The sequence below is a fragment of the Caretta caretta genome, chromosome 13, assembly GCF_965140235.1.
Source record: "Caretta caretta isolate rCarCar2 chromosome 13, rCarCar1.hap1, whole genome shotgun sequence".
In the NCBI taxonomy this organism is placed as follows: Eukaryota; Metazoa; Chordata; order Testudines; family Cheloniidae; genus Caretta; species Caretta caretta.
The window spans coordinates 29,322,962-29,345,755 of NC_134218.1; positions in this window are offsets into that span (position 1 = coordinate 29,322,962).

The window sequence follows — 22,794 nt, forward strand, 5'->3', positions numbered from 1 at the left end:
TAGTGGAATTCCTCACAACAGTGCAAACATCTAAAGGGCATGGAAAGGAAATGTAAAAGCAACATTCACACCCATATAATAATGATCTCCAAACATTAGCCTACCACCATCACAGTATTCAAACACCACAAAATACTAATAACGTCTCTATTATGCTAACCTTCTGTTCAACGTTAATATCCCCCTCAATGCACACATCAAAGAACTCAACACTACACTGCAGTGCATAAATTAACTGCAATCTATTACATGGCTCTTTTGTTGTATAAACATACTATGATTATACATATGGAACATCTGGATAATATTTGTACATGATTGTGTCTGGTACTGTGTACGGCACAGCTAATTACACAGTGGAGAGAGGAAGGATCAAAAGATATCTAGGACCCTTAAGCAGAGCCCATACCACCCAGTACAAACACCTTCCCCCGATCTTCTCTCAACTCCACTGGCACCCATGTCCCCTGCCTAGTGAGTGCAGTTTAGTTGAGGGTGAGTCCCTCGATCAGGGTATGCCAAGCACAGTTCTGCTGCCCTTGATTCACACAACAAGGATAACAACCCTTTATTACCCCTACCCCCAATAACAAAGTAACTTGTGATCCAACATGAGCCAAAAGTGATCATTAGCAGCCTAATCATGCTGTGCACCTGGGCAGAGTGGCCATGTCTATGCCAACAAGGTTGGTTCATGAAGTCTTCTTCTCCAGCTCATCACTAGATGTCAGGGGACAGCTCATGCAGATCCTGCTTACATCAGTGACAATGGAAATATGCAGTAGATGTTTGTGTTTTTAATAAGTTTTAAGTGTGCAGTTAGTTTACTAATCTTCCACTGTCTGGTGTAAGGTATCTGGAAATGCTACTTTTTCATTTGAAGACTATAATTCTCATTAATTATTAGATAATGTAGCCAAATTGCAAACTATTGGTGAGTTTTATCATGTTTCATGAAAGTAAACATTACATATTTTACAGGGCCAATTACCAAACCATTACACTGGAAGAAACCTCAGAAGATGATTTAACTGGGAATTGGTCCTGCTTCGAGCAGGGGGTTGGACTAGATGACCTTCTGGGGTCCCTTCCAACCCTTATATTCTATGATTCTATGATAAGAGGAGATCAACTCTTCTTGATGGGTAGATATTATCCACACCAAGTGAAATAGTAGACACGGGCTGCTTTCTCTTAATATTTATTCCCAGAAAAGCTGTGTGACGAAGTGGGACTGTTCTTAATGTTTCCTCTGAATAGTGTGGGGGTGCCTCAGTTTCCCCTAGGCAGTTCTTAAGTATCTTGGGGGTGGAGTAAGGGTGTATGATCATTGCAGAGCCCTAGAGGGCAGGTGTGTGCAGGAGTCTGGACACAGAGAATGGCCGACACCCTGTTTCCTGGCAACTGATGGCCTGGGCCCTTCCCCCCTGCAAGGTGAGAGCTAAAGGGTTGGAGAACAAAGGAATCAGGTGACCACCTGGCCCGGGAAAGGAACAAAGCCCAGAGGAGGAGGGGCTGGAGGGGGTTTTCAGTTTGGGGCTGGCTGGGACATGGAGTGAAGTGCAGACGTGGTTGTCTGGCTCACTGCCCCCCAAAATGGACCCAGCTGAGGGGTCCCGTTCTCTGCACCTGCAAGCTCTGTTTTAGACCATGTTCCTGTCGTCTAATAAACCTTCTGTTTTACTGGCTGGCTGAGAGTCACGTCTGACTGCGAAGTTGGGGTGCAGGACCCTCTGGCTTCCCCAGGAGCACCGCCTGAGCGGACTCGCTGTGGGAAGCGCACGGAGGGGCAGAGGAGGCTGAATGCTCCGAGGTCAGACCCAGGAAGGTGGAAGCCGGGTGAGCTGTGTGTCCTGAAGACAGGCTGCTCACAGGAAGGCGACTACTCCAGAGTCCTGACTGGCTTCATGGGGAGCAGTTCCAGAGCATCGCCCAGGGACTCCGTGACAACTGGTGGCAGCGGTGGGATGTACTGCACCCCGTGGATGGCGCTTCCTGCAGTAAGTGACTGGGGAGCAGTAACACGAAGGGGGATTGCCGAGGACCAGGCCTGCTGAAGGCTCAGAAAGGAGCGGTTTCGGGGGGCGGTTAACCCCTGGGAGTGTGTGACCAGCGAGAAGGACTGTGCAGTAATGGGGTCCCCCTGGGGACTGCAGTGAGCAGTCTTAGGGGCGGAGGAGTCTGCAGCTCGACCCTGGCAAAGAGGTGGTGACCTCGAGAAGGGCTGGCACACTAGGGGTTCTCCCTGGAAACCGTGGGGAGCTGAGAACACACGGGCCTGTGAGTCCACAACAACTTGGGAGGAGCGGAGTGATGGCCTGTCACCGTCTCCTTAAGAAGGACATTGTAACCCTGTGCAGAAAGAGAGGGTTGAGCGTTGGAAAGTTCACCAAAGCAGAGTTAATCGTGCAGCTGGAGGAGGATGACCGCTCTAAGGAACAGATTCCTGACCCCAACTGGGGCTATAGCAGGATCTGGGAGCAGCTGGAGCGGGAGCCAGGCATCGCCAAGACTCCTGTCCCCGACCAGACGGGGGTCTTCACGATCAGGTTCCCCATCGGGGGATCGAGACGGACGGGATTGGAGCTGAGTCTGAGAGAGCAAGAGGACCGTGGGAGACAGCGAGAGCCCGAGAAAGAGCTGCAGAAGCAGCAGCAGCATGAACTGGCGGTGGTGGGGCGGAGAGGCCTAGGGGACCTCCCCGGGGTGAGTGGGGATAGATCCCGGGGGGCCAGTTCCGCAGGGAACCTCGAGACTAAATTCCTGCCCCTGGTTAAGGAGGGGGGGGTGTGGATGCCCACCTCACTGCCTTTGAGCAGGCTGACGATTTGAACCAGGGGGACCCTGCGGAAAAGCCCCGGTGTCTAGCTCCCTTGCTGGGTCCCAAGGCCATAGACTCCGTCAGCCAGATGGTTGGGGATGTGGACGGGCTCCCACTCCTGACCCCAACCTATATGTCTGTGTGGAGTTTCCTGGGGCCAGGCCCCTCGGACCTCCAGTGGGAGCAGAAGGTGATGGTCAATGGGGAGACATTCTTGGGGTGGCCAAAGGGCATGGGCTGCATAAACCTTCCCACATGCGGCCTGCGAGTTCTATCGACCACCCCTGACCTAAGGGAGGGTGTGAAACTGGAAGGGCCTGGTGTAACTCCTACCAAGGAATGGGAGAGATGCTGGGGCATCCATGGGAACGTTGGTGGCTTCGAACTTCCCCAGGTCACCGGCTAAAGTGACCCCGCTCAGTTCGATCTCGAAGGGGGGAGAGATAAGACGAAGTGGGACTGTTCTTAATGTTTCCTCTGAATAGTGTGGGGGTGCCTCAGTTTCCCCTAGGCAGTTCTTAAGTATCTTGGGGGTGGAGTAAGGGTGTATGATCATTGCAGAGCCCTAGAGGGCAGGTGTGTGCAGGAGTCTGGACACAGAGAATGGCCGACACCCTGTTTCCTGGCAACTGATGGCCTGGGCCCTTCCCCCCTGCAAGGTGAGAGCTAAAGGGTTGGAGAACAAAGGAATCAGGTGACCACCTGGCCCGGGAAAGGAACAAAGCCCAGAGGAGGAGGGGCTGGAGGGGGTTTTCAGTTTGGGGCTGGCCGGGACATGGAGTGAAGTGCAGACGTGGTTGTCTGGCTCACTGCCCCCCAAAATGGACCCAGCTGAGGGGTCCCGTTCTCTGCACCTGCAAGCTCTGTTTTAGACCATGTTCCTGTCGTCTAATAAACCTTCTGTTTTACTGGCTGGCTGAGAGTCACGTCTGACTGCGAAGTTGGGGTGCAGGACCCTCTGGCTTCCCCAGGAGCACCGCCTGAGCGGACTCGCTGTGGGAAGCGCACGGAGGGGCAGAGGAGGCTGAATGCTCCGAGGTCAGACCCAGGAAGGTGGAAGCCGGGTGAGCTGTGTGTCCTGAAGACAGGCTGCTCACAGGAAGGCGACTACCCCAGAGTCCTGACTGGCTTCATGGGGAGCAGTTCCAGAGCATCGCCCAGGGACTCCGTGACAAGCTGTATTTTGGGATAGTCCCAAAACATAGGCTTCAAAATGTCAACTGCTAAATTACAGGACCAGTATTAAGTGTCTCTATTTTAAAGTTCCACCAGGTGATGGATAAGGTCTAAGCTGCATTTGATATTGCACATTAAGCTGGTTAACACAAAAAGACAGTTTATGGTTTTGTTACCAGACCTTTTACTAGAAGTTTTTTTTTTTTAGTGAAATGCTGACCCTACTGAAGTTGATGGAAGTTTTGCAATTGCTAAAGTTAGACTCCTTGATCCATATTTAGGCACCTGCCTGGTTTTTCAAAAGTGCTAAGCACCCAATAGCTCCCACTGAGGTCCATACGATCTAGTGGGTACTCATCACTTTTGAAAATCAGCCAGGTGCCTAAATATGGACTTAGGAGCCTAGCCTGGCAATGGGTTCTATTACATGATCCGTCCTGTGCTTTGAGTGTGATCATGGAGAAATCACGCAACCATTCCGTGCCTCAGTTTCCCCATCTTACAGACAGAGATACCAATTCTTCCTTCATACCCGGCGGTGTTATGATGAATAGATTAATGTCTGTACAGTGCTATGGAAAAATCAGTGGATCTGAGCACAGGCTTTAAATTGTGAAAGTATACAGTATAATCAGACAGGACTCAGCCATGTTGCTCTCAGTTTCTCTACGTTTCTATATAAAAGCAATGACAATGCAATCCAAGATGTGGGGTTTATACAAATAATTCCACGTTAAACACCCCTTAACCTGTGGTTGATAATTGCTTTGTGGGGGGGAGGGTTCTATTTTTGAGTGCCCAACTTGTGACAGTTTAAAGGGAACTGATTTTCAGAGGCTAGGTTGCTTAACTGATTGAAGTTCCTTTAAGTAGTTTTTAAGTTGGGCACTAAATATTTGGGGCACACAAAACCAGCAATCACTTTTGAATATCTTGGCCACAGACTTTGTGTGAGCTTTGGAGGTGCTATGCCTGCAGTTCTCGGTTCTGTATGTCAGCTTTTCTGAATTGGCATTATTAATACCAGTATGTCAAGTCAAGGTTTATAATTCCTCCAGAACGTGTAAGCTTTCCCCAGGCAACTGTAAGCAAAGGAACGGACCACGTCCTACAGTGTAAATATAGGCCCTTTTCTGTACAGAATGAATTTGAAGAATAAACCCCAAAGAAAAAGAAAAAAGTCAGGAGAGAATAAACAGAGAAGTGTATCTGCCATACCCCTCTATATAGAGAAGAAAATGTGGTCTCATGTTAGAGGATTGGAGGCCCTGGGTTGTATTCCTAGCTCTCCCACAGGTTCACTGCATGGTATTTGGTAAGTCACTTAACCTCATTCTGTCTGTCTGTAAAACGGGTACAGTGATACTCACTGTATCAGATGCTGATCTCTGTTACAGGGGAGTAAGCCAACAGTTCGGTGTAACTTGAAATCAGAATCTGACATGTGTGTTATGGTCCCCAGTCTACCGCCAGGCAAATGAAAGCACAAAAGGCTTAAGTAGGTGACTTGCTCAAAGTCAGGTGCTGAATTAATTGCAGGGTGGGGGGAAGAACAGAACCTCTGGTACTGCCTCACTGGCAACCATCCAACTCAAAAGATGATGGTGTAAGGGCGAAAGCTGTTCAGTTACTATCAGTCATGCTACAGCACCACGAGTGGCTAAAAAGTCCAATTCTCGCACGACTGTTCTTGCCACAGATAACACAACTGCCTCAGGTGTAGGGCCAGAAAACGAAGCTGGTGCACTGCTGGCACTTGAGGCCTACTTTGCTTTCTTCTTCGCTCTTTGTGCTTTCTTCTCTCTCAACCATCTGTCTTCAACCTCTTTGGCTCCCTGGTGCAGCTTAACACCCACAGCCCTCTAGTGTGGCCTGTTGCTAGCTGCATCTTCCAAGTTTGTGGTGTCGCTTTTGAAAATCTTTGGGTCCCACTTGCAAACATCCTTGAACCTGAGGCTCAGTGGCCTTGGAGCATCAGCAAGTTCTCCATTCAGAAGATCCTTTGGGATATACCCATGGTCCATCCAGTGCAGACGAAAAAGCCAGTGGAGAGGTCTGTATTTGAGAATAGTGATTAGACTCAATAATTTCGCTTTCTCAAGTATTTCGATGTCAGGAACTTTGGTTTGCCACCTGATATTTAAAATACAGTGAAGACAGTGGATGTGGAAGGTGTTTAGCCTTCTCTCATGCTGGCTCTATGTGGTCCAAGTCTCGCCACCACACAGCACTGTACTCAGAACACACGTCTGGTAGACCCATACCTTGGTATACAATATCAATTTCCTGTTTCCCCATACCAGTGCTTAACTTGTCGAGAAAGAGGGGCTGGGGGCTCAAGCACAGTTTGCCAAAAGGAGAATGCCCTTTTGCAGCGCACACTGCTCCATGCCAGCCTGCGTGTCCTTGCACGGGTGGTGCACAGAGGGTGCCATAACAGAAGAGGAGTTGGGGTGCAGTCCCAGCATGAAAAGAGGGGCTGGGGCTAAGCCCTGGCACAAATTAAGTGGTAGCTGCCTTTCTGATGCAAGAATTGAGCTCACCATCTAGAGATAAGTTGTCCAGTACAACTGATTGTAGGTAGCAGAGCTTGTGCACAACTTCTAGTGCAGTGCCCGCTATTACAACTTCTGGTGCAGCCAACACACCCCATGTCTTAACCATTGTCTTCTTGAGATGGGGTCCTGCCTGCTGATCCTCTAATAGGCTGGATTCCTTCCCCTCTACTGAGGGCTTGTCTACACTACCGCTGTGCTGCTGTAGCACTTCAGTGAAGATGTGACCTACGCCAATTGGAGGGGTTCTCCTGTCAGGATAGTAATCCATCTCCCCGAGAGGCGGAAGTTAGGTCGACAGGAGGATTCTCCCATTGACCTAGTTCTGTTTCCACCAGGGCTTAAGTCAGTTTAACTGCGTCACTCAGGAGGGTGAATTTTCCACCACTCTGAGCAATGTACTTATACCAATCTGATTTCCTAGAGTACGCCAGGCCCCGACAGGCACACCGCTCTCTAAGTACTGTCCTGACTCAGAAAGGAGTTTATGGAAATATTTTTCTTCACAGTAAAATTTGCAAATTCCGTGGCCTTCTGAGGTATTCCTTTGCACTTACACTGACGTGAACAAGATCAGAATTGTGTGTGCCTGCAGGGATGTTGTGGGCCTTCAGTAATGCAGTGTTTGCAAAGTCCTTTGAGATCCCCAGCTGACAGTCACGCCATTTTTGAAGTGCAGAGCATTATACTGAACAATTTTAAAGGTTTCTATAACTAAACCTTTCAAAAACTCTTGGAACCACTTATCGGTCTTCCAATGCAGTTACACAGCAGGGACAATTAATCCCTGGTGTCACTCCCCTGATGTCAGTTGGATTACACCAGGGGTAAATTTGGGCCCCTGCCTTTGTTTTTACTTTGCAGTAGCCCAGCAGAACTATTGCTTCTGATTTCAGGGATATCACACACTGTGACCAACTTTAACAGTTTCTTCAGTATTCTTCCTCCTAAAGTGAAGGAGTCATTTCTTATAACTACCCTTCTGAATGAATGTCTCGGAGGCTCAGACTCTGAAAGTGATACAATTGAATCATCTCACTAGTTCATTTTGAGGGGTGAAGCCTACGCTGTCTTCCTCTAACCAGAAAATTAATCTCTCTCAGAGCATCTCTCAGAGTCTTCAGTGCAGCACAGTGGTTTTTGTTCTATAAATGATCTTCGGAGCTAGGAATTCTTTACACTTCAGTATTTTGGTGGTGTTAGAGCTCTCTTGTTTGTCCCCTCAGTCTAGTGGCAAGACTGGCTGCTGATCTCGGGTAACTAATTCCTTTTATTTCTTTTTTACCAGTTTTGTGTGGCTTCATTTTGCAATGAAGACAAGAAAAACGATCTATTGTGAGATTTGCTGATTGATTTAGGATTAAATGTCAAAATTCATTTTATTTCAGTTTCATTGTCACAAATTTACCTCATGTTTCAGAGCCTGCGTTCTTGCTTCCATCCGACGCATTGCTGTCAGACATTTTGTCTTAGTGCTGGAATTTCCCCCTGTGTCCTTTGAGTTACATACACAAAGCGTATTTGAAAAGTATTTTTGCATATAGATATGCGTGCACATACACACACGTGAGAGATAGAGAGTCAGAGAGAGATTCACAGACAGAGTTTCACAATGAAAAATCTTTATTAAAAAAGAGTTAAGATTGAAAGCATGTTTTAGTGGAGTCGAGCTAGCAATCAAACAATATAATATTGTCTTTACAAAAAACCCTACCTCTTCAGCAAAATAAAGGTGTTAAAAAGCTTGGATATGAAATCCAGCTAGTTCCCCAGTTCCACCTAATCCTTTATCACTCCCTATTACCTAAACTGGTTTAGTGGTGGATGATGCAGAGAAAATGGACTGAGAGATAGGGGAGGCTTTTACACACACTGAAACATCAAACACTTAAAGTTTTATATTTAAAAAGGTTTGAGCATCTAAAGTTTTTAACATGAATATAAGCTCCCCGTCTCCCTACCCCACTCCCATTCAGCTCCCTGTACCCCATCCCATCCCCCCACTCAGCTCCCCATCTACGGGGAAACTGAGGCACAGAGCCCTTACCCGAGGTCAGTCAGCAAGTCCATTGGCAGAGCTGGGACTAGAGCCAGATCTCCTGAGTTGTAGGCCAGTGCTCTAGCCCAGCAGTTCTCAACCAGGGGTCTAGGGCCCCCTGGGGGGCCACGAGCAGGTTTCAGAGGATCCCCAAGCAGGGCCAGCGTTAGACTCACTGGGACCCAGAGCAGAAAGCTGAAGCCCCACCATGCGGGGCTGAAGCCCGGGGCCTCAAGCCTTGCCACCCAGCGCTGAAGCCTGAGCAACTTAGCTTTGTGGAGCCCCTGGTGGCATGGGGCCCTGGCCAACGGCCCTACTTGCTACCCCTTAACGCCAGCCCTGACTTTTATATGGAGAAAAACAGTCGTTGTGGAACAAGTGGGGCCTGGAATTTTTATAACATGGGGGGGGTTGCGGGGGGGAGAGGGGCTCACAAAGAAACAGGTTGAGAACGCCTGCTCTAGCCACACTGCTCTTCTAATGGTGCTATTATTTTTTCTTCCGAATCTCTATGTTGTCAGAGATGGGGTGACAATAGGCCTGCCTCCTCTGGGCCTACCTCCTGCCTGGCTACTCCTCTCCCTACAACAGGCAGGACAACGGAGTGCTCTGGGGCACTAGGGGATGAAGACGATGGTAGTGGCTGCACAGGAAGGAGGGAACTGCCCCTGGAAGGTCCCCGCCATGCATTTTGGGTGGGAAGGCCCCACCGTCCCACATACAGTTTAAAAACCCAACAGATATTTTAAGCCTGGGCTACAAACAGCTCTGTTAATTATTAATGCCCAAAGACGTTTACATTATTTTCACTGTTTTGGTTTTTCAATGGGCGTCACGGGCATGCTCTGAAGAGTCCGTTCTGCTCTTGTTTACAGTTAGTGTCACTGTCCTGGGGTGATGCTCTGGCACAACGCTGACCTATTCAGTTGCAAACGTTACAAGCATTTAAATCCAGATGTAAAAATCAAACAAATCCACATACCTGTTTTTCCTGGAATTAATCAACAATTTAAGACCAAAAAACATTTCTGTTGCCCATAGATTGAATGGGGGCCTGAAACCAACTGACAGCTTCCCTTTAAACAATGTTACAAAATGCTTCCTGAGTCTCCTTCCCCAAGGGGCAAGTTAGAGATCACCATCTGATCAGCTGATGAGCATGCCATCCCGTGATATGTCAGCACAGCCATTCAATGAATTGGAGAAATGGCAGAAGAGGCCATGGGAATGATGGGAAATGTTTGCAAAATATTTCCCTGGTATTTCATTTTCAACAGCCTTTTTGTTTTTAACCTTTCCATCAGAAGGGACACGTCCTCGGATGGGCATACCCAGCCCCTGCTGAAGTCTGTGGGAGTTCCTTGTATGCATCTAAGGGTAGAATTTAGTCAAATACATACAGAATACTTCATGCCCTTAGTATCATGGGACCAATGGGAGTTTTGTGCACATGTGGCCTCATCCAAAGCCCACTGAAGTCAATGGGAATCTTTCCCTTGACTTCAGTAGGCTGTGGGTCAGGTCTGCAGGGAGAGCAGAAGATGAGAGATAAAGCTCGGTGAGTACTATAAAAATGATTAATAATTTATTTGCTGAGTTTGTTATTATTTGTCTAATAATGTATTTTAGAATTAGCATTCAGCTGGCAACAGAGCCAGGCCAATAACGCAAAAAGTTATAGGTTGCACAATTTATTCATTAAATAGCAGCAAAATCTAGTGAATAGATCGTTCATTAAGTAGTAATCCAGAGAGCAGGATTTTGCCCTGTAATCCACTTTTACAAATGCCGGGCTAAATGCATCTCTCATATCCCCTGGCAGAACCCTTCTCACATGAGTTTGGCTGGGTTGATGTAACTGAGAACTGTCTTTTGTATTCAGTTTTCAAACTCTTTCCTTTATGCCGGTCAGTTTATTAACTATTCAGAGATTGGAATGCACAACCAGCAAAATGCGGGCTGACTGATCTAACTGTAGCAAGCTCATGTTTGGATTATTTGTGAATAAATCCTTTACTTGGTTAAGGCTGGTATGCTAACCCTGTGTTCTCTGGCTTGAGGTTTGCAGTTCACCTCTGCTAGTTTTAATGTGCACTTATTTCTACATTAACAATTTTATTTGAAAACTGGCAGACAAATAGGATCAGATCACCCCCCCCCAACCACCCACCAACACACATACTTATCAAATGATGCCTTAAAAGTTTGTGTTGAAAATTTTGAAAAAGATCTGGCTCAAGCTGTAATATTGATTCTGGGATGTCTGGAATTTACCATTCTTCCTAATTCCAATACAGTGTTTTGAATTATTTCTGCTTATATTGACAGAGAAATATGTTGGCTCCTTGGGTAAGATGGGACCTTAGAAAGCTGAAGTGCTTACAACTTATGACTAGAAAACTGTCAGAGGCAAGGGTTTCCAATGGAGGATTAAAAATTAATAAATAATAATAATAATAATTAATAATAAATTAATCACAACATCTAAATTATACCTCTGATGTCAGTCCAGGGGCTGTGTTGATTGTGTTCTTTGGAGTCATAGAATAAACAGTGAGCAAACCAGTGTCTATATGAGCCTCACTGGTTTTGTATTTGCAGGAGAACTGTGGATCTGAGAAGTCACTTAAACTGGGAATGTGAAGGGATACAGAAATCTTTAGATTTGCATATACAATATTGAGATCATGAGAATGTCAAATTTAAATGCAAAACTCACATGTCTCATGAATAAATCATGAATGATAGCAAGACTGATTTATTCTTCTTTTTCTTCCAGTTGTCATCCCTATCTCCTCCACCCCCACCTTTTCTCTTCTCTACAGGCACTCAATGAATAGGCCCTAATCTGCAAAACAGACAATTTCTTCTTTCCTTCTGCAGGAAATGCATTGATAGATGTGACTGCATAGGAAGCTGTGGGCTCCTCCAATGTTAAAACATGTATATGTGTTGTTTATACTTGGTTAGGAAGTAAAGAAGCATCATTTCCTCTCTCTCTCTCTCTCTCTCTCTCTCTCTCTCTCTCTCAAGAGATGCCTCAATACCATGGCAACAGCCTTCAACCCTTTCCTTGTATGACACAACCAGATTTGGAAAAGGTTAGCTGTGTGTTGTAATCAAATCCAGGCAGGTCAATCATGTCAGGAGATGACTTTCCATGAACTGTAGAATAATGAATGAATAGATCACACAGGACTTTTTTCTTTTTTTTGCCATTGTAAGTGCTTGGAAATGGCTCTGTGACTTTGCCTCTGGTGAACGAGATGGCTCTGAACAGTTACAGGGGTGTTGGAAGGAGGGGATGTCACTTGAAACCGGACCTTGTTTGTAGCTGTAATGAGTGGAATGAAAAGGTTTTGTGTGCAAAAGGTAACCCAACAGTCCTGAACTCCTTGTGAAACACATCACCTCTGGCTGCCTACACCTGCCCCTGCTCCCCCTTGCTGTGGCTGTCTCCTTTACAGCCTTAAGATAGTCTTCCCATACTCCTGCTTTGAAAACTAGGATTCAGGTCCCAAGCAGCATTGGGTCACTACTTAGCAGCACTGGGTGCATAGCATTCATCACAGCAACGTTTCATCAAATGTAGGGCTTTGTTTAGCTCCAAAGTCTTTCACCAACTGTTCCTGATTTCTACACATTTATTTGTAAGGGTTTGCCAAGTAATTTGGGTAAATAATTTTCCATTTGTGTGCTGTTCATTGTGACTATTTGCTGGTCACTATGTGTGGTGTTTGATTGGTCGCATAGTACATTTTCTGCTTACTGATTAGCTGACTAAAACTTTTTGCTAATGATAACAAATGACAAATAGTGAATAGTGCACTTCCAGACCATATAATAAAACATAGATAATAAACCATATAATAAAACATTCAGCATTCACAAACATCTTCACCAATATCAGGGGTGATAAGAACATTCATGGATCATGGATTATTATTATTATGACTCTATGAACCGCGGTGAATTAAACAAATGTTGCTACATTCTTGAATATAGTCACCACTGTGGTTTTTTGTTATTCACTTCCTGTTCTAAACTATTGTGTAGATTTACTATGTGCTGTTAAAGAACTGCTATGTTTCACCTCAGACGTGGCTGCATTTCAGTGCTGGGCCAAGACAGCCACACAATGGACTGTGCACCTTCTCCATCCAATTTGCCAGCAAACACAAATCCCTTTACTACACCTGTGAGAGTGCAGTATTGGTATCATTTGTATTTTGGGATATCTTTTTCTGTGACTGTAATTTATAATAACTATCAGCTAAATTGTGTAAATAGGCATAGTTCCACTGACCATCTGAGGATCCAGCCTTATGTGTAGTATGTGTGTATATATTAGAATTAATTAGATTTTACTATATGATTACGAATGGCACCGGAGCCTTGGATAAGCATGTTTATTATTTCAAATATAAATAAATAAATACATAATTTAAAGACTACAGTAAAAGAATGTTAATGCTGCAAAGTCAAGCACTCAAAAGCTGCCCAGGCAACCGTAATTTGGCCTTCCTGTGCTTATGCCCGAGGCAGACACTCAAATTGGAACATTTCAGCCCTAATGGTTAAAAGTTTGGCAAAGTTATAAGCAACTGAAGATGGGGTGTTATAATGGGAAGTGTCTGGCAACCTTAATTTAGATGGTACTACTGGCTCTGCCTGTAATTTCTGACTTGCTACACAGACGCGTTGTGCGGTTTAACTAATGTTGGTAAAATGCTTTGTGATTCTTAGAGCAAAGGCACTAGCCAAACACCAGGTCTAATGGTGGGTTCTGAAATGTTGCAAATGATGAAGCAATCTTCCAAAGCTCTGAGAGACTCTAGTACAGTTTTCGGGATTCAACATGCTGTGTTCCACCTCTGGTTGACAAAGTATATGAAAAAATGGCAATGTGAAACAATGCTACCATTTCATGCTTGTAAGTGTTACATGTTAACACCCCTTGAAGTTTGCCTTTTTATTTCGAAACAGCTTATTTGGTGGTGCCGGTTCCAAGTTCTGTGTATATATAAATCAGTTTACTTCAGAAAAGGACAAGTATGCAGAGTATAAAAGGGATTAGAATGATACCAGATTCCCAAGCTTGATAAAACTGATTTTTTTTAAGACTGACTTTGAAGTGAAAATGAAGTAAATCTTTGAAATTTTTGAGTCAGAAATGGTGTATTTATAAAAGCCACTGAATGTAAACAAGTGGCCTGGTTTTATGCTGTGTTGAATGATGGAACTATATGAATAATCTGGAAGTGCAAGTCACTTTTCTTTGTTAATATCCTGGGATGAACTGAGGCAAAGTTTAATGTTCATAAAGGGAAGGGGCAGAGATCACTGACTGGGCACTTTCAGGTAGGAAAAATAAAAGACAAAATATATTATTTTGGGCTCTCTGTTTAGTTGAAATTGGACTCAGAAAGATTACTATGGTTCTTCAAGCAAGAATTAAGCTTTTAGTTAGGGGATGACTGTGCACATTAGATGATGTAATGTTAATAAATAATAATAATAATAATAATAATAACACCAAGCTCTTACATAGTGCCCATCTTTAGGTGCCTAAATATTTTTGATAATCTGGCCCTATGTCCTGGGAAAACCAGTTAGATACATGTGGGCAGAAATCAACTGTAACTGACTAATAATCATGTAACTTTAAAAAGTGTTCCACAAGTAATTGACTAGTTATAGGGGTTTTTTAATTGCTAAAAAAGGATGGATGTGAGGATAGGTATCAAGTTACTAGAAGGGGAGTGACTATGTAAATTATATGATGTGATATTAGTAGGAGAGAGTCTGTGCTAATGACTTGTGTTAAGCCTCCAAGTATACCCATTGTGAATTAGGGTTCAGGTCCCCAAAGTTATTTAGGTGCCTAAATCACCTTGAGGGTCTGGACCTACATATTTCCAGAAGCCTTACCAAACTCAGACTGAGCTGTTAATAAAAGTGCCATGATTCTCTCCTGACTAAACATTGCACTTTACAGACTGGTAAAAAGAAAATGGGCCAGAACTTAATCTCATTTACAGTAGTTTAAATCTAGAGTCAGTCCATGAATGTAAACAAGGTGACTCTGGATTTAAACTGGTGTAACTGAGATCAGAATTGATCTATATTTCCCTGCCCTGAGGGGCATACAGTCTAAGTAATAGACAACGTGCAGTTGAAAGATGAAGAATGGGATTGAATAAAGCAGATTATTGAGCAATTATATTTGGGGTATGTATTTCTGGTTCTTCAAGGTTATGTATGTTTCAGCTCATTTATTTTAAAAGAGCCCAGAAAAGTAATGGAGAATGGACACTATGTCTTAATAGAAAGTGGTCCCATTCTGAGGGAAACTAATCCGTCGGTGTGCATGCTCCATGTACAACAGCGTTTACTATTTGAATTTCCTGGGGCAACAGGCCTTCTGGTCTGTCATCAGGTCTTTTATGCAGTTACTCTACAGCTCACTGAGCCAGCTGTGGGAGGGATCATGCTGGCCGCAGTGATAAATCTGCCTTGGGAGATAATGTGTTAGATTTTGCACAGGGCCTCCATGCAGATTCTGCCAGCAGCCACCTGCATAACTTACAGCAGCCTTCTGACGGCTGCCTATGGGATGCTCAGCAGCTATGAATTATTACAGTGCAAAGTGCTGAGGCCACTCCCCCTCCTGCCCCCAACAGGCTCAGGTGGGGCCGGGATCAGGCACTATGTTTATAATGCAGGCAGGGAGATTATATGGATGACCCAGTGTGTGCAGGCATTTCAGACTAGTATTTGGTATTTAGTATTTGTACCGTGATAGCACCTAGGCTGCTCAGTCATGGACCAGGACCCCATTGTGTCAGGTGCTGTACAAACAAGAAAACAAAAAGATAGTCCCTACCCCCAAAAGCTACAATTGATGTCTGAGACAAGAGACACCAGGTGGATACAAATAGATAGGAGAACACAAGGAAACAACGAGACAGTATTGGTCAGGATGATGGACAGTCACCTCAGCACCCTATTGTGATATTTTTTGTAGGCACCACAGCTAAAAAAAGGGTGTTGACTGATATTTCTCCCTGCTACACAGAAAATACACTCATCTCCAGTAGTGGATGCAAAACTCCTATTTGTGTTGCAAACATGGATTACCATGCACAGGTATCCTAAGAGCATAGGTATACATGTAGGATTTGTGCGGCCAATATTGTGTGGGCCACTCTTTTTTTTGGCAGGTACAGTTAGTATTGCCAACCACGAACATCATGAGTCAGACCCCCAGCAGTATGAGATTGGCTTAAAAATAATAAATACTGTTTATTTACCTTCTCATTTTTGAGCCTTGAGGAGTCATGTTTTCAAACATTTCTCAGCAACTCCGGGGCTAGAAACTTCCTTTTTTTTCCCAACACAAGCTGAGATTCTGATCTGTTCACATGACTCCAGGAGATGGAGCTTTAAGAACAACATCAACTATTGTGAGATGCATGAGAAACCGGCAGCTTTGAAAATGTGTCCATAGCTGTCTCATGACATGGCTGCTAGGGGAGCCATACATGCAACATACTCAGCCCTGCGGTCCTTAGTCACCTACAATTCCAACTGGTTTCTCTTATATCTTCCATGGACAACCCATCTCAGCCAATCAGCTCCCTGAGGTTTTACTAATCAGTGAATTGTCCCTGTGTTTAAGTTGCCAAAGAAAATGTTTGTAATCGAACATCACCAGTGTTCAGGTGGAGGTGGAGGGCTCCCCAGCCTGATGCTGCAGGTAATAGGATGTGGACCCTTATGTCTTTAGGGTGGACCCTGCTCAAACCTGGTCATAAGCAGGTTGGTAATGGGCTTGGGCTGGGCTTGATCAAAAGCCAAGTTTACTTATGGGCTTTGGATCAGGCCCCAGAACTGTTACCATGTGAAGGCTGTGTGGTGGGGGGTCTATGAAATGAGCTGCTGGTGTCAATACCCAATATCCAATACCCAGCAAAGAGGTCCCCACAGCCCCACCCTTCAAAACACTGCAGTCACAATGTGCAGTCTTGTCAGCAGGCTCAGCCATGAGGAAAAGGATTAATGTTATTTTGTTAATAAACATTTGTTCTTGCTAGCCCTGTGTATTCACACAATGCATTTCAAACATAAATAAGACATGTTCCCTGCAAAGGCGAGCTAACAGGCTTAATAAGATAAGTCACAACATTTAGGAGAGGGTAAATAATGTTGCTAGGCTCTCTCCACTCTAGTGAGTGTAGGATGGATAGATAGACGGAGGGGACAAGTGTGTGGCTGAGCATTTTTTATTGAGCCTTTTGACTGATCACCTAAATCACATGGTATTAATTCTGTTCCCTACACAGATGCCAGGACTCACTCACAACTAGGAGTCACTTCTTTTTCTGATTCCAAATTATCTGCAAAAGTTCCTAATTGTTCGACATGAATCTATCATGTGAGTTATAACAGTAATAGAAAGACCTTTTTGCACTGGCTGAGGGAGCCCATCTGGTACAGATACTCTGAATAAATAGTCACACTGTTGTCCAGGAGGCTTTTGCCTTCTGCAAATGGTGCCCTGAATGAAATCTCCCCTCACCTAAATTTTGGCAATTTTAAAATCTCATTTGCTATGTAGACAATTGGGCCTGATTCCCTGCTGCCCTGCACTTTGTGTCATTTACATCTATGCAAAGTACATGTAAACCCCACCAGATCAGCAATTGCCACTTACACCAGAGTCCGTGTTTTGCACCCACTCTGCACCCTTGAAAAGGGCCACATACCATGCAAGGCAGTGGCGAATCAGTCCCCATGGCACCACTTTTTCCTCCCCTATACCTCTGTGGAAGTGAAGAGGATACAAGTGATGGAGCGCTTTCCAAACTCCACTGCCTGGTTCTCATATTACAACCCTCCACAGTCAATTTGCAGCATCTTTTAAAAATCATGCTCAGGACACTGCTCGAGGCAGTTGTGTGTGGTTGCCAAGTAGCTACCATAAACTGATATGTGTTCCTCCGCTGCGAGGGGCCCCAGTCGCTGCAGATGACGGTGTATGATGGTGTATGAGACAATTTAAAATGCTATCGAACAAACAACAATCACAGCTTGCCGTTTACTTTCCATGTGGTAATTGTCTCCTGCCTTTTTTCTTCAGTCTGTTACCTTTACAGAATGCTTTATTGCATGCCGGTGATTAGCATTTTGTAGTTAATTGAAAGGACACTGTCAATTACTCTTTGTAGCTGTTAATTTTTCTTCCACACCAGATTGGGTTCATGGCACTCAGGTGCACACTTCCTGATTCAGGAAAGTACTTAAGCATGGGACTTTAGCATGTGTTAAGACTACATCTTAGACAGGGATGCTTTCCCGAATTGAGGCCCTAATGATTATCTCAGGGGACAAGTTAGTCCTTATTTTCTAGCTACCATATAGGAATTAATATCAGATACCAGACATCTACATTGTTTGAGTAGCATCAGAATCTCCTAGAATCAACTCTTTGGACACAAAAGGTGGAGCCATTCTTCCTCCAGATAGTTCTTCTGCTCAACCCCAGTGTCAGGGCAGAGTTTGGCCCCGTGTAGGTCTCAATCTCATTTTTATTTATTTTCCTGACTTTTAAAATATTTCATCCCTATTCAGTTTTAGGAGTAATTATTATGTCAAAGCAGAAGGCATTCTGAGACCCACTAGCAGATGCTCTGCTGGCATTTCATGCTTCCCTACAGCACCGTAGCTTCACAAGCATTCATGAGTTCTGTCTCTGAAGGGAACTTTTAAACAGCCACAGGGGAAGGAAACAATTTTCTATGTTTAATCTCTCAGTAAGTAAACTCATCCATGATTTCTGCTCCTCCCTTTGGGATCGCTTCATTCAGCTCTCATTTCCGAAAGACTTCTACTTCAAAGAGTTGATAAAGACCTACAGTAGGAGAGCCTGGATCACTTTTATCTTTGGGGCAAAGGAGAAAAACTCCCAATGAAGTAAACAGGAGCTGCACCCACTTATGACAGGGATAACTTTGGCCCCTTGGCTTTAGCAAAGAATTGGCTTGATTCTTTCTGTATCCATTATAGCATGGTGGGTAGAGGTATTCCGGCTACCGTTCTTTCCAGCTTTCTTCCAGTGCTTTGACTTGATTAGCACATTCTTTTTCACTCACATTTCCCTTTACTACCAGCATGACTTGTCTATGCCAGACAGTTGCACTGGCTCAGTTTAAATCCATTCTTTTTCTAAAAAAAACAATCTCATTTAACTGGTGCAGATGGTTTAATTCAGTTTAAGAGCAGCTTATTTTGGTTTCGCTTAAACCAGATTCTAAATGACTTAAGCTAAACCGAAATAAGCCTGGTTAATGAGGAAACAAAGATGTCCGTGCAGCGGTTTGCACCAGTTTAACTATATTGGTTTAAAGTCACACGTTAACTTTAACCGGTGCACCTGTCTCGTGTAGATGCTCCCCGCTATAGAGAAGCTAGCAAGCATGTGGGTCAGGCAGCCTGAACTCTTCTCATTTCCCAGTAACAGTCTCTTCAGGTCAGGACTGACACACAGTGGTAGGGCAGCATGAAGGACTTACCATACTACCATGTGGTACTTATTTTGGGCATGAGCAGGGCTTCAGGCCAGGGTTCTCAGTCTGGTGCCTTTCATTAATGCTTAGAGCTATACGCTATACAGTAACTCAGACCAAGATGCGCTGAAAGTCACACCTTTGGGTTATTTTGGAACAGGTCTCGTGCAGACACTTATTTTGAAGTGAGCACCCTGGCTTAAGAAAAGAAGTTGTGTTTTTTTACTGAATTAAATTATGTTCACACTCAGATTTGCACTGACATAGCTAAAGTCATGAATTACAACCCAGTTAATTATTTCCCTTCCAGTTACATTGAAGACGAGACCTCAATTCATTTCTCTTTAATTTGTAAAACAGGTAAAATTCTTTTTCTTCTTGAATTTTTTAGGAATAATTTCCCAAACTCCCTAAAATCGCTGACTCTGGGAGATTCAAATGCTCACTGTGGTAATTTCTCTGAATAGTTCACATAGGGATTCTTATTGATCACAGACTCTGTTCACCTCACTCAGCATGTTTATTTCCTTATTTTCTGAGAAGGTCACAACTTGATCTCATTATTTTGCTTAGTTTGCACCCTTTATATTAATCTTCTCAGTTATTAACTAGTTTATGATTATAGGGGGCTGTGCTTTACTTTGCCTCCATCAGCAAGTTAGGAGGTTTGTACAGTCTGGCCTAAATATTTTGGGATGGATTGTAAAGGTATTTAGGCATTCATTTCAATGGGAGTTCAGTCCCTAAATAGCTTTAAAAATCCAGCCTTTTATGACAAGTGATAGATTTTTTGTGTGTGCAGGAGGGGAGCAGGGCACTTCCTTATTTGCTCATGTATTTTTGATTGAACTCAAAGAACCCACTGATCGTTACAGTCCCATGCTTGACATGGTCCCTGCACTTTTCTGCTTCCGCACTCAGACTGAAAAGTTTTTTTCCTGCCCATTACAGAAACGGGCTGAAGTTCACACCTGGAATAAGCAGGCTCAACTCTACTGACTGCAGAAGAGTCACAACCACACGCGCCAGCTGTGGATTTGGCTGATAAAATTCAGGTGCAGGGTTTTGCTATGATGTCTTGGTTTGGGACCATCTCCACAGATGAGTATGGAGAAGGAGAGAGATTTCATACAGAACCTGAAGGGGTTTAACTTAAATCTGTTCAGAAACAGTTTAGTTAAACTGGTGCAAACTCCTGTGTGGACTCTCTTCTATCAGTTTAAAATGGCCCTTGCCAGTTTAATCTGCACCTGTCCATGTCCCAAAGCCATCTACACCAAGAGAAGCCAAGGTTAAGTCGGTTTCAGAATGTCAAAAAGCTACACTGATTAAGTCAGTTTCAAATCACACGTCTAGTTACATTGGTGCCATTTTGTGTGTACACCAGACTCACTGAAATGTTTACCAACAGATCCATGATCTGCTTCACCTTTTTGACGTCTTACCATGACACAGAAGCATTCATGAACGTGAGGATGGTTGGCAGATCATGAGGGAGACTGGAAAGCTTTTTGGACTACCTATCCCTGGGGAAAATCTCATCTTGCTAGAAGGAGGCTTTAAAATAGTCTCAGATATGAGTCTGAAAGAACAGAATCGCTTTTCTTCTTATATTCTCCTTAACATCCAGGCTGGGTCACTTCCTGAACCTGAGCAGTCTAAGAAGCTTTGTCAGACATTTCAATTTTACTTAGTTGATAAGGTAAATGACTTTAGGCTACATTTTTCTTCCAGTCTGAGAATCTGTCTGGATCTGCCTCCTTCCTGTGTATCTATTAGCCCACATAAATCAGGCAATTGTGATTTCTCTCATTTGAATGTGCTCTGTATTGAGGATTTAAATAAGATTGTCCTCAAGCTCTGGACTACCACGTGTAGTCTTGATCCTTGGCCTTCCTCATCTATGAAAGACTGTTTTTAGTTTCTTGCCCCAATTTTAACTCACACAGACAATCTCGCTCTAGCGTTTGGCAAGTTGCCAATAGATCTAAAGTCTGCTATGGAATTTAGTCCCAGTGCTAAAGAAACCAACTATGCCAAGGAAAAGTATTGCTAATTAACAACCTATTTTCAACATATTTCCTTAGTTCTGATCACTGGAAAAATTCACTAGTTTCTAGTCAGCTTCTACATCACCCAGGCTATCACTGAATTTCAGTTAGGATTTCAATCTTCCCAAATACAAAGGTGACTGTCCTCAAACCTTTGGCAAACTCTTCTTCCTTTACCTTTAGACTGATCTGGAACCTGAGAGACTGTTTAATTTTATTTAGCTCTGGCTGGAACTGGGTTCGGATGAGTATTTTCCCAAACTAGGTACCTAAAATTAGGACACCAAGATTTTCAAAAGGGACACGTGGTTTTTGGGAGCCCAGCTTGAGGTGCCTTATAGGGGACTAATTTTCAGCGGGTAAAGGCTCAGCACATTCTGAGAATCAGTCCTCTTTACGCTGTCTCACTTTGGGTATCCAAAAATGGAGGGATTCAAAATACTAATCACTTTTTAACATCTGTGTAAAGCTACTGTGTAAGTTCTGATGACTCTCTGTGATAGGTGAAAGACAAGAGAATTGGGTGTGACCCTTTGGTCAGAGGGAAGTCCAGGAAGAGATAGGGGAGTCCTGCAGGAAACCCTAGGAACAGCCTGGGGAGAAAGGTGAGGGTGATGTTGCTGTTCTGTTGTCATTGTTATGTCAGGTTTTGCCAGGTGGAGCTGTTACATGTAATCTGCCAAGCTCTTTTTATTGGCATGCGAGTAAGTGTTCAGTCTTGGGAAGACATGCTCTTTGCTGTTAGTTTTGGATATGTTTGATTTGGTTCCCTGTGGAGGCGGTGGTCCTTGGAGAGGGAACTGTGCAAGTAGCCTGAAGGTTTTCTCTCTGCTGTGGTCTCTGATTAGAGCATTACAAGATATTCTCTGGGAACAGGGCATTGGTGTGGGGCTATGAATCCTGGAAGAAGGGATTACCCTGCATGCTATCTGACCATCTCATTTCAGGACTGGCATATATATATGTGTATACAACAAGTTACACTTTAAATATTCCCAGACTCCATGATACTGCTTTCTCCTGCACGAAAAACTGACCTGCAAGGCCCAGACATGTGCAGAGAGGTGGCACAGCATTATCATCTGAGTTACCAATAAAGCCAGATGTCAGGAAGGGCGTAGGAACCATTTGCAGCATGTGCAGACTTCGGGCCTGGGTCTCTATTCTTTTACAGGCATCATTCCCCTGAAGCCACAGGTTACACTGGTGTACAATTGGGTGTAATGGAGTGGTGAGTTAGGCCCAAACAGGCATGGTGGGAATGCAACCTCTTCACAGGGTCATAAACTTCTTTGGCAAAGTGTATAAAGCTACCAATCCTCTGTGCCCCTCAGTACCTGTGGTGGGTGGGCTAGGGAGTAGGGGGGAGTGGGCATGTGTAACATTTCAGATTAGAAAGTCCTTTTTATCATGTATCTGTTTCTTAGAGCATTTAAATAACAACCTAATGCAGAGGAGAAGGGGAACGGAGGCAGCTGGATGGGGAGGAATCAGGATGGGGGCTAGAGAGATGTATAGGACAGGATGCGGGATATTTTCCTTATATCTTTGCAGTGGGAGTTTTGTATTATTTGTAATAAAAATA